At 44.2% G+C, this 12872-nt stretch overlaps 1 long non-coding RNA gene across 1 annotated transcript; it reads left to right on the forward strand.

Moving 5' to 3' along the window:
* The first annotated feature begins 4641 nt into the window (after positions 1 to 4641).
* On the forward strand, positions 4642 to 10738 carry LOC125524281. Its single transcript, XR_007290650.1, has 2 exons — positions 4642 to 6999; positions 7134 to 10738. It is a non-coding gene; the product is annotated as an uncharacterized LOC125524281 (long non-coding RNA).
* Positions 10739 to 12872: the final 2134 nt, after the last annotated feature.

Here is a 12872-nt window from a genome sequence, read left to right on the forward strand (position 1 = left end):
CAAAAAGTGGTAGATGATTTGATTGATTGTGTGTTGTTCAATCGGCCGTCACCCCTTAGGTATATAAGAGGCGGCTGGACTTCCCGTGCAAGGAAAAGGCTTCAATTCACGTCCAAAACACTAGTCCAATTCGGATTGGTTTTGTCCGAACTTTCCAAAACTGTTCGGTTTAAACTGGCTGCATCTTGCGGGTCTTTTTTGTGGTGGTAAACGACCTCGGGTGGAAACGAGCCCAAAAGCAATCTTGACCATTTCGACGAGATGAACAACTTTCATGTTGAACGTTTTTGATCTGAGGCCATCTTATGGGCCAAAACGGTCACGCAAAATACCTGTTCGCTCGCGCTACCCATCAGACATAGGTCTGGTGGGGCGCGCCACATCACGCCTCATGACAGGGCTGCACTCCGATAGCTCTAACTTTTGCATACGAACTCGGATTGGGATGATTTTTATATCAAAATCGATCGTTTCGACGAGACGAAGATAATCCGCGCAGATCATTTTTCCATGCGAGGCAGTATTCGGATGTAATCAGCCGAATAGTGTTCTGAATACAAAATCTCGGTATTTCAAACACAACTTCGGCCTTCGAGATGAGATCGGATGGCGATGGCCCAAACATCAAAGTTTCTCTTTTTGACGATACATAACTTTCTTACTTTGAGAACTCTCCATTTGAAGTCATCTTAATTAAATTTTTTGGTCGTGCCAAAATCTGGTGTCAACAGGTAACTCTTGGACGGGCGCTCGAGTTCATACTCCTCGGCCGCAAGGACTTCGGTCCACCTGTCTGCTAGTAGGTTTTGATCAGCTTGAAGTTGTTGCTGTTTTTTCTTAAGGCTATTTTCCGTGGTCATAAGACGGCGCTTGAAGCGCTCTTGCTCGACGGGGTCCTTAGGCACGATAAACTCGTCGTCACCGAGGCTCGCCTCGTCTTCGGAGGGAGGCATGTAATTGTCCTCCTTTGGTTCTCCATCTGCTGTCTGCTCTGGAGGGCTAGCTTATTCGTCCTCTAGCTCTACACCGTGCTGGAGGGGATTGTTGTTGTCTTCGGCACTATCCGGAGTGCAATTATCTCCTGTGCCGGTATCACTTCTCTTGCTGTGGCGGGACTTAGAATGGCGCCGCTGACGTCGGCGCTTGGGTTGCTTCTTGAAGGGGTCATCCTCCGCTATCTCGTCGCCATTGCCTTCTTTGAGGGTGTCCACCATGTATATATCATATGATGAGGTGGCGGTCCAGCGCCCTGAGGGCGGTGGTTCCTATTCGTCTCCGGCTTCGTCGTCCATACCGTCGAAGTCTTCGGACTCAAAGTCGAGCATGTCGGTTAAGTCGTCGACAGTGGCTACTAAGTGGGTGGTGGGTGGGCAGCGAATTTCTTCGTTGTCCGCATCCCATTCTAGCCGGACATAGTTCGGCCAAGGTTCTCATGACAGGGAGAGAGACCTTAATGAATTTAGCACATCTCCGAAAGGGGAGTGCTGAAAGATATCCGCGGAGGTGAACTCCATAATCGGCGCCTAGTCGGATTCGACGGGCACGGATGTGAGCGGCTCGGAGTCCGTGGCCGGAGATGAATCCAGTGGTTCAGCGACACGGCTCTCGTAAGGGGTGAAGTCAGTATTTGGCTCTATCGCCACTGAGAGTGCAGCCTCCATGGCATCGGATGGCGCGATTTGCTCCGGGCTAACGACCGGAGTAGTTGCGGATGCGATCTCCCGAACATTGTCCGACGGCAGAGTTATGTCATGCTCGTTGCGACCGTGCGGCGCGTCCGGCATGGGCTCGAATCTGTCGAAGATCAAGTATCCGTGGATGTCGGTCGTGTAGTTCAAGTTTCCAAATCTGACCTGATGGCCAGGGCGTAGCTTTCGATTTTCTCCAGATGGCCAAGCGAATTGGCCCGCAGTGCGAAACCGCCGAGTACGAAGATCTGTCCGGGGAGGAAGGCCTCACCCCGGACCGCATCACTAGCGATGATCGAAGGAGCCATCAAGACTTATGGTGACGACACAGTGGAACTCTCAATGAAAGCACCAATGTCGGTGTCAAAACCGGCGGATCTTGGGTAGGGGGTCCCAAACTGTGCGTCTAAGGCGGATGGTAACAGGAGGCAGGGGACACGATGTTTATCCAGGTTCGGGCCCTCTTGATGGAGGTAATACCCTACGTCCTGCTTGATTGTTCTTGATAATATGAGTAGTACAAGAGTTGATCTACCACGAGATCAAAGAGGCTAAACCCTAGAAGCTAGCCTATGGTATGATTGTTTGTCGTCCTACAGACTAAAACCCTCTGGTTTATATAGACACCGGAGGAGGCTAGGGTTACACAAGGTCGGTTACAAAGGAGGAGATATACATATCCGTATTGCCTAGCTTGCCTTCCACGCCAAGTAGAGTCCCATCCGGACACGGGACGAAGTCTTCAAACTTGTATCTTCATAGTCCAACAGTCCGGCCAAAGGATATAGTCCGGCTGTCCGGAGACCCCCTAGTCCAGGACTCCCTCAGACGCCGTGACACGGTTGGCTACTTTAAACGACAGTTCGTGGCATTTTCTCGAGGCCACCGTCGATGCCTTCGACAAAGACTACAAGGTGTTTTCTCAGCGTGCACGTGCTTACCTCATCTTGAGAGCTAACAGGTTGTTTCCCGGAGCGGCTCAGGCAACTCACCACTACAACGAGGGCACCCACGATGCAGAGGCCTCGCCCTCTTCCATGTCCAAGGAGACAATCTCATCGATATCTCCGACACTGAGGAGTAGCTTGTCTTATTAGCTCACTATAAGGACCCATATTCATTTTGCTAGCTACTGCCTTTCCTTAACAAATTCTAGTGAATTGTGCTATCTACTTTTACCATGTAATCTTCTGCTATAGTGTATATGTTCTATATGTCGTGCAATTTGGTGTTCAATTAACTGCTTGGTTCAATTATGCAAATGTGATGTTCAATTCTTCAGGGTGCAATATTTCCAAGTTGTTAAGCATGCTTGGTTTGGTTAACTGTCTGATCTTCTACTAGGAGTATATTATATTGTTCAATTGGTGTTTAGTTAACTGCTTGGTTCATTTGTTGTGGCTTGGTTCACTTGTTGTGGTGTTTAGTTAACTTCTTGGTTCAATTCTGCAATGCGATGTTCAATTGTTGTGGCTGCATTCTGTTATTGTATACCATGTGAGGAATAAATCAAATTTGGCTGTACTAAATACATGAGAAACAAATACAATTGCTATATTTCCAAGTTGTGAAGCATGCTTGGTTTGGTTACCTGTCTGATCTTCTATTAGGAGTATGTTATATTGTGCAAAGTGCTACTCAGTTAAGGTTTGGTTCATTTATTGTGGTGTTTAGTTAACTGCTTGGTTCAATTCTACAATGTGATGTTCAATTGTTGTGGCTGCATTCTGTTATTCTATACCATGTTAGGAATAAATTGAATTTGGCTTCACTTAATACATGAGGAACATATACAAGTGCTATATTTCCTAGTTCTTCATCATGCTTGGTTTGGATAAATGGGTTTTCCATGTGGCTTGAATTAATCTGATGAATCTGCAATGTGCTTATTTTTCATCAACATATTTTACTGATAGCATGCGAACCCTTACTTAACCTGATGACTAACTACCTTATATGTGTTGCAGGGAAACAATGGGAAGCACTGAGGTTTACAAGATGGTACTAACTATTATACCTTGCCTTTTTTTATTCCTTTGCCCCGTTTCTAATATAAAGAAGATATTTATGCACATCCTTGTTTTCAGTGTTCACTGATGATTACCTCTCAAACCACCTCTGTGGTCAAGAGGCGAGGAAAGTTTTCATACAACAACCACGGTTTAATATTGAAGTGTTCCTGAAGAGGTCGAAGGATGGACGGTCAATCATCCACGGGCACTGGCCTAAAGTTGCAAAGACCTTCAACATGAATGAAGGCTCAATAATCACCTTTCTCTTCAGCAGTTTTTCAGATGAGATGCATCTCTCTATGTACCATCTATGATTCTAATTTTGGAAGGTTCTAGATGTTGCATGTGAAACTTGCTGCTGGTGCAGTTGTGTAATGGGGTAGCTGAGTGCTGAAGCTATATCATGTTGTACTCCAATGTATTTCAATTATGAAATTCTGCTTCCTTAACATGGAAATGGAATATATTATGTGCTTAATATGAATGTCAATTAGATTAGTAAATGGATTATTAATAATAGGGCAATTAGCCCGCTAATTGGCCAATTAGCTTGCTAATTGGGTTTTTCTATTGCAAACGGTTAATGAGAAAACACCATGGGCGATAACCTCGGGCAACGCACACAATTTCTAGGAACAAACCGTGTTGGATCAATGAACAATCACACATGACATTCTCTTCAAAACTGTTTGTGTTACACCACCTTGCGCAAACGTTTTCCTTGTAGTGACTGTGTGGGATGTATATTGATAAGCACATTTCATATACATCTTTTGTCACTCAAATATGTGGTTTATTGAGATATATTCATTCACTTCTTGCTATGAACTGTTGCATGTTTGAACTTAAAGGAATCATTTACTAGTCATTGTGTCTCTTTTGCAGAAAAGTGCGCAAAGGGACTATAAGCTTCAAGATCGGGACTAGTGGCTAAGAGAACGAAGAAGAGGAAGAAGAATGGACTTGTGCGATAAGAAACAAAGTAACCAGGGGCTAACTAGAGAAGAGAGGGATGTTCTTGCAAAGAAAGAAGGAAGCAGGAGGGCCATTGTGCAAATGGGCAGATTGGATCGAGGGGTCAAAATCCCTAGTCCATCTCCAATTCCCCTCGGGCCTGGCTACATCTCCTTCTCCCCCAGCCTCCTTCTCCACCTCCGGCCGCCGCCACGGCCAGGCCGGCGTGGTAGGTGCGCCATCCATCTTCACCATCCGCTTCACAACACCACCTCCTACCACTACATCCATCATGAGCACCTCGAACCATCCAGCCACTGCCGCCATCAGCACCAAGCACCTCTCTCCTCCTTGCTGCCCCGATCTTGCTCCTCTTCTCTCTCAACGTCCCCTGCTGCTGCTCCTTCTTCCATGCAACCTGCTGCTGCTCCTTCTTCCTATGCGCCCCTGCTACTCTTCTTGCACCCAAGCTACTGCTCTTCCTTCTCCAACCTCCTGCTGCTGCTTCCTCTTCCTCAACCCAGCTGCTGCTTCTTTCTTGCTTCGCCCCTGCTTCTTCTTCCCCTCGACCTCCTGCTGCTACTACTCCCTCTCTCCATCGCCTTGTTGCTGCTCTGAATCTCCCTCACCCGCTGCTGCTCTTCCTTCTCCAAACTGCTGCTCCACTTCTCTCAACCTGCTACTGCTGCTCTCTTCTTGCCCACGCCTCTTGTTGTTGTCTTCTTCTCTGAACCCAAACTGCTGCTGCTTCTCTTCTCTCTTTACTTCTTGCAAAATTCTGTAAACTGCTAGGTGAACTTGTGTATTGTTCTGAACACTAAATTTCTGTAAAATTATGATATGTAATACTTTGATTAGTACTCTGCCAGTGTATGTGTATGTTTAGCCTTGTGCATTTGTTTCTTGCCATCTATTGTGATCTGTCCCGTACTAGTAACTTTGCTCCAGTTTATTTGATGTTCAGTTTTCAGTCCCTGTTTTAGCTCTAGTACCCGTGACATAGATGTTCGTGATATATATATATATATATACACACACACACACACTAGCACATATGCCTGTGCGTTGCAACGGGAAAAATTAATGTTTTGTGCAAGTATAATGTCCCACAGCACCGGATTCACTATGAAAAAATGCTTCAACGCTCCTTCTACAAATGAACATAAAAAATACGATGCAATTTAGCCGTGTTCATATTTTCTTTGTTGGGCATAATCTCCCACTGATTCCATCTAAGTATAATCCTTCCTTTAGTTACCGTGATGTCCTCAACCGTTTTAGTCGGGAATCAAATCCTTCCTTCTCTAATTTAATATCCCCAACACATTGAAGCATACATAGCCTTCTTTACTATCCTACCTTTTTACCTCAAGTCCTTCCTTTAATTAGCCTCATCTATTTGAAAATTCTATTTATTAAGACCACAATCTTTCTTTTAATTAGTCCACCAGTTTACCCAAAGTCCTTTTTTTAATTAGCCACATCCGTTTAAATATTTTATTTAAGTCCACAATCCTTTCTTTAATTAGCTCATTTGCTTAAACACGAGGACTGTCACTCATATATTTAGAGCGAGTTGGGATTTAGTAAATGTGAATGACGCATAGGTTGTTGCATCGAAGATCCAGACAGGAGGTCCTGTTTAAATTCCCATAATGTTAATTTTGACCTAATTATTTTTCATGGACTCTACGAAGCCCATAAAAGGCCCATCGAAAATGAAAAGGACTGAACCAAACCAAGAATATCTATTCCCTTTAATAGTTGGACTGAACCAAACCAAGAATACGTATTCCCTTTAATAGTAGGTATATATATATATATATCATGTTGTTTCGTATTTCTGTCATGTAATCTTGTTGGAAATACATATATGTGTGCTTGATGTGAAACAATTATATTCTGTCATATATTTGTTTGTCGGCGATTTTCCATAACAGTCTTAGATACTGTAGGCTTATTTTCCCACAATCATTCCCATAATTTGTGTTACCTAGATTTAGCTGAGCATAGTCGTCGTCGCCTAGTCCCTGTGGGGAACACGACACTCTCAGTTCGGGCGAAATATTCCACTATACTTACAATTGATCATTTTGGCGCCGTTGCCAGGGACTAGCGTCGAGTGATTGTGTTAGGCTATAGACTAGGTTTCTTGTTTTCTTTTTGTGACATTTATATGTGATATATATATCTAACCCCTAACCACTGTTCTAGTTATTTTCTCTTCTTTTTCTTGTTTGTTTTGCAGGTTAGAACTATCTTCTCGATTATGGCATATTACTCAGAACACCAAGGATATGTGAGCAACACTACAAACAGCACGGAAAGTATTCAAGAACTGATAAGTAAGATTTCCCATCGATTAGATGATTTAGCTCGGCAGCGAGAAGTAGTTTTTGAGGATAGGCATAGCTCTTATGATCCTTATTCTAGAGGCCATCCTTATGTTGCTCCTACATGCCATATTTGTGGATTTCAGGGCCATTCACCCGCTGAATGTCAGCGTGGTTACTCTCACCCTCCCGATTGTTATGGCATGAGCTTCGCCCCACAGCCTAGTACCAAAACAATTACTCATATGGGTGGCCTGAAAACCAGAATATGTCATATAGGAGCGACAACCCTGAGATCTCACCGTTTGCTTCTAGTAATCATATGCAGGGATTTAGGTATGAAGACGAGAGCAACAACTATGCACCACAACAATTTTATTCACCTCCTACTCATATACCTCGGCACCAAGAGATGTTTCCAATGGAGTTAAATGGTCCTCCATTTGGTCAACCAACAATTCCAGCACCTGTCGTGCAATCTCATGTGCAAGTGCACACACAAGATGACTTTGATGATATAGACAACCTCACATTGCTTAGTCTCGAGTTCACTTGGAGTGCTGAAGATGATCCAATTAGGCCGGTGATACTAGAGGAAATGAAGAAGATCAAGAGTGGAAAAGAGCTAGTGGAAGAAGTAAGGAAAATTGAGAAGAATATCAATGTCGGGTGCACTATCTCATCCCTCCTTGATCTGAGTGTTTCTGGGATATCCCTTGAGGTGTGTGAGGTTCCAACACCGTCACATCCAGCTGAGCAAGATAGCAAGAGCACAGAGGAAGAGATACCTCGGATTGAAGATGAACTAGAATACAAGGAACAAGATGACCAAGAGCTCGAATACCCAAGTGAACAAGTTCAAGATCCAATGTCTATCTCTCCCGAAGAAGTAAAAGAAGCTGATGTAGATGAAGATGAAGAACCTGAGATTCATCTGCCTATTGTCATACAAGAGCGTGATGTCTCAGGTTCATTCAATCCTCTTAATGACATGTCCCATTATGTTTTGTTTGATTCTACCTTGCTTTACATGATGCTATATATCACTTAAGGTAGATTTGAAGAAGTGTTTGCTTGGATATGATGGTACATATACTGTTGGTGGCATTGCTCATATTAATGATGATCACACTTATTTTCCTCATGCCAAACCTATGCTTAATGATAAATATCATCTTAATGCTAGTATTGAGCTTGTTGATTCCTATCATACTCGACATGTTCTATATTCATATGTTTATATAACTGGATTCTTGATTGACGACTTAGAGGGCATCGACCCTATCACTCGTAGTTATTGTTTGTGTGAGTCCTATTTCAGGTTTTTGCTTGTGCACGTATCAATATATGTTGACCAGGTTCGAGGTGACATCCCTTGGGATCCCGGTGGAGTCAGAGCATGGCGATGAGGGGAAGCAATGGGGCACACATATGGAAGAGAGGAGCTGGAGCGTGCACGAGGAAGAAAAAGGAGAGGAGTCGCAATGCAAGAGGATGTGAGATGATCGAGTGAGTGACATGATCAAAACCCGGTGAGCTGTTTCATGTCCCCAATATGAATATATCATCCATTGATACATGTTGAAATCAATTGCTATTTGGGTTGCTTGAGCCATTTCTTAAACGTTGTCCCATTGAATTTTACCTTTGACATATGGTGCTTGATGTGAATTTGTAAACTGATTTGTGAATGCCTTGTAAACTAGTGATCTACATTCTGCATGCTTTGCTGTAATTAGTGAAGGTTATTAGTTTTGAGTGCTCAAATCCCTAGTACACTAGAAAACTTCATCATTTTCTGCATTTACTTTGATACACCTAGATCATCAAGTGTCAGATGCTGAATTTGTGCTAAGTGTGTTCCCATTGAGAGCAATCACCTAACCACTATGGATTAGCATGCTATGTTTCCTAGATCGGTAGTATGTGAACCAGACATGGATGAGTGATGATTCTTGTTTTTGTTCATTTGAAAAGTAAAAAAAGTATATCTTATAATGAATGAATAAGTCTGACTACCTACAGTAGCATGTCATGTTCCTTGGAACGGTGGCATGTGAAATCGGGTTAGCTCGGGCAGTAATTACTAATAAAATTGTAATTGTCGAACCAGGTGTATACCATGTTCTCTGCATCGGTGGTATGTTCCTTTGGGGAGACAAACAAAAAAACTAACTAATAATTGGTCGAGCCAGGTGTATACCATGTTCTCGGGATCGGTGGTATGTTCCTTTGGTGAGATCGACAAAATATTATCATTACTTTCTTCAAATACAATAAGTGATTTCAACTACGGTGTTTTGTTCCTGGTAATAAGTGATCTGATCACAAGTTTAAGTTCTTTTTGTTTTTGGGATCATGCTCTCTTTAGGAACCTTTTGGCACAATCAGCATTTGAACTTGCTAATCTTCTTTTATCATTGTAGAAGTTTAAAATGGTCAGGTCTGCTAGTATCCTACTGCTTTGTAGCACTCTAGCCATTAATTTTCACTAACTAAGTCTGAAGCATGCACTATTTAGAGACCTACTTCACTTGACATTCTGTAGTCAGTTCACTATTCACTATCTTGCTCTTGTCATATTCCTTTGCTTGAGGACAAGCAAAGATTTAAGTGTGGGGGAACTTGATAAGAACATTTCATATACATCTTTTGTCACTCAAATATGCGGTTTATTGAGATATATTCATTCACTTCTTGCTATGAACTATTGCATGTTTGAACGAAAATCATTTAAAGGAATCATTTACTAGTCATTGTGTCTCTTTTGCAGAAAAGTGCGCAAAGGCACTATAAACTTCAAGATTGGGACTAGTGGCTAAGAGAACGAAGAAGAGGAGGAAGAATGGACTTGTGCAAGAAGAAACAAAGTAACCAGGGGCTAACTAGAGAAGAGAGGGATGTTCTTGCAAAGAAAGAAGGAAGCAGGAGGGCCATTGTGCAAATGGGCAGATTGGATCGAGGGGTCAAAATCCCTAGTTCATCTCCAATTCCCCTCGGACCTGGCTACATCTCCTTCTCCACCAGCCTCCTTCTCCACCTCCGGCCGCCGCCACGGCCAGGCCGGCGTGGTAGGGGCGCCATCCATCTTCACCATCCGCTTCACAACACCACCTCCTACCACCACATCCGCCATCAGCGCCTCGAACCATCCAGCCACTGCCGCCATCAGCACCAAGCGCCTCTCTCCTCTTTGCTGCCCCGATCTTGCTCCTCTTATCTCTCAACGTCCCCTGCTGCTGCTCCTTCTTCCATGCAACCTGCTGCTGCTCCTTCTTCCTATGCGCCCCTGCTACTCTTCTTGCACCCAAGCTACTGCTCTTCCTTCTCCAACCTCCTGCTGCTGCTTCCTCTTCCTCAACCCAGCTACTGCTTCTTTCTTATTTCGCCCCTGCTTCTTCTTCCCCTCGACCTCCTGCTGCTACTACTCCCTCTCTCCATCGCCTTGCTGCTGCTCTGAATCTCCCTCACCCGCTGCTGCTCTTCCTTCTCCAAACTGCTGCTCCACTTCTCTCAACCTACTACTGCTGCTCTCTTCTTGCCCACGCCTCTTGCTGTTGTCTTCTTCTCTGAACCCAAACTACTGCTGCTTCTCTTCTCTCTTTACTTCTTGCAAAATTCTGTAAACTGCTAGGTGAACTTGTGTATTGTTCTGAACACTAAATTTCTGTAAAATTATGATATGTAATACTTTGATTAGTACTCTGCCAGTGTATGTGTATGTTTAGCCTTGTGCATTTTTTTCTTGCCATCTGTTGTGATCTGTCCCGTACTAGTAACTTTGCTCCAGTTTATTTGATGTTCAGTTTTCAGTCCCTGTTTTAGCTCTAGTACCCATGACATAGATGTTCATGATATATATATATATATATATATATATATATATTTCATGTTGTTTCGTATTTCTGTCATGTAATCTTGTTGGAAATACATATATGTGTGTGCTTGATGTGAAACAATTATATTCTGTCATATATTTGTTTGTCGGCGATTTTCCATAACAGTCTTAGATAGTGTAGGCTTATTTTCCTGCAATCATTCCCATAATTTGTGTTACCTAGATATAGCTGAGCATAGTCGTCGTTGCCTAGTCCCTGTGGGGAACACGACACTCGCAGTTCGGGCGAAATATCCCACTGTACTTACAGTCGATCATATATACGAACATAAACGTTTATTGGTGACTGACTGTGTGGGATGTACTTACGATCGGAAATGATTTCGTTTGTATAATTGTATTTTTAGCACTACTGTATGTATTTCTATATTTGAGTGCTCGCCGGTCGTACACGACCTCATTTTGCCGAGCATGTGTGCCAGGAGGGCATATCCCCAACGGTTTCTGGGTCGTGTGGGAAGGAACGCCCCCCCCCCCCCCCCCTCGCCCACACTCACTTGGCGACGGTTCTGAATGCCGTCGCGGAAAGGGGTTAAGAACTGTTTGTTTAGGACCGACGCGTACCAGTGTAATGTTAATAATTATGTTCATGTTGATGCTCAACCTAGTAATAATAATGATGTAGAGAGTGAACCTGCTATTGATCTTGATAACCCACAATCAAAGAATCAACGTTATGATAAGAAAGACTTTGTTGCTAGGAAACATGGTAGAGAAAGAGAACCATGGGTTCAGAAACCCATGCCCTTTCTGTTGGGGAACGCGGTAATTTCAAAAAAAATCCTACGCACACGCAAGATCTATCATGGGGATGCATAGCAACGAGAGGGGAAGAGTGTTGTCCATGTAACCTCATAGACCGTAAGCGGAAGCGTAATGACAACGCAGTTGATGTAGTCGTACGTCTTCACGATCCGACCAATCCTAGTACCAAAAGTACGACACCTCTGCGATCTGCACACGTTCGGCTCGATGACATCCCACGAACTTTCGATCTAGCTGAGTGTCAAGGGAGAGCTTCATCAGCATGACGGCGTGATGACGGTCATGATGAAGCTACCGGCGCAGGGCTTCGCCTAAGCACTACGACGATATGAACGAGGTGGATTATGGTGGAGGGGGGCACCGAACAAGGCTAAGGGATCAATGATCAACTTGTGTGTCCTAGGGTTCCCCCCTGTCCCCGTATATAAAGGAGCAAGGGGGAGGTCGGCCGGTCCCTTGTGGCGTGCTTGGAGAGGAGTAGTCCTCCTCCTAGTAGGAGTAGGACTCCCCTTTCCTAGTCCTACTAGGAGGGGGAAAGGAAGGAGGAGAAGGGAGAAGGAAAGGGGGGCGCCGCCCCCCTTCCCTAGTCCAATTCAGACTAGAGGAGGAGGGGGTGCGCGGCCTGCCCTGGCCGGCCCTCTCTCTCTCTCCACTAAGGCCCATGTGGCCCATTAGTTCCCCGGGGGGGGGGGGGTCCGGTAACCCTCCGACACTTCGGTTTTCTCCGAAATCACCTGGAGCACTTCCGGTGTCCGAATATAGCCGTCCAATATATTGATCTTTATGTCTCGACCATTTCGAGACTCCTCGTCATGTTCGTGATCATATCCGGGACTCCGAACTACCTTCGGTACATCAAAACACATAAACTCATAATATCGATCGTCACCGAACGTTAAGCGTGCGGACCCTACGGGTTCGAGAACTATGTAGACATGACCGAGACTCATCTTCGGTCAATAACCAATAGTGGAAACTGGATGTTCATATTGGCTCCCACATATTCTACCAAGATCTTTATCGGTCAAACCGCATAACGATATACGTTGTTCCCTTTGTCATCGGTATGTTACTTGCCCGAGATTCGATCATCGGTATCTCAATACCTAGTTCAATCTCGTTACTGGCAAGTCTCTTTACTCGTTCCATAATGCATCATCCCGTAACTAACTCATTAGTCACAATGCTTGAAAGGCTTATAGTGATGTGCATTACCGAGAGG

The sequence above is a fragment of the Triticum urartu genome, chromosome 7 (assembly GCF_003073215.2).
Source record: "Triticum urartu cultivar G1812 chromosome 7, Tu2.1, whole genome shotgun sequence".
NCBI classification, from domain to species: domain Eukaryota; kingdom Viridiplantae; phylum Streptophyta; class Magnoliopsida; order Poales; family Poaceae; genus Triticum; species Triticum urartu.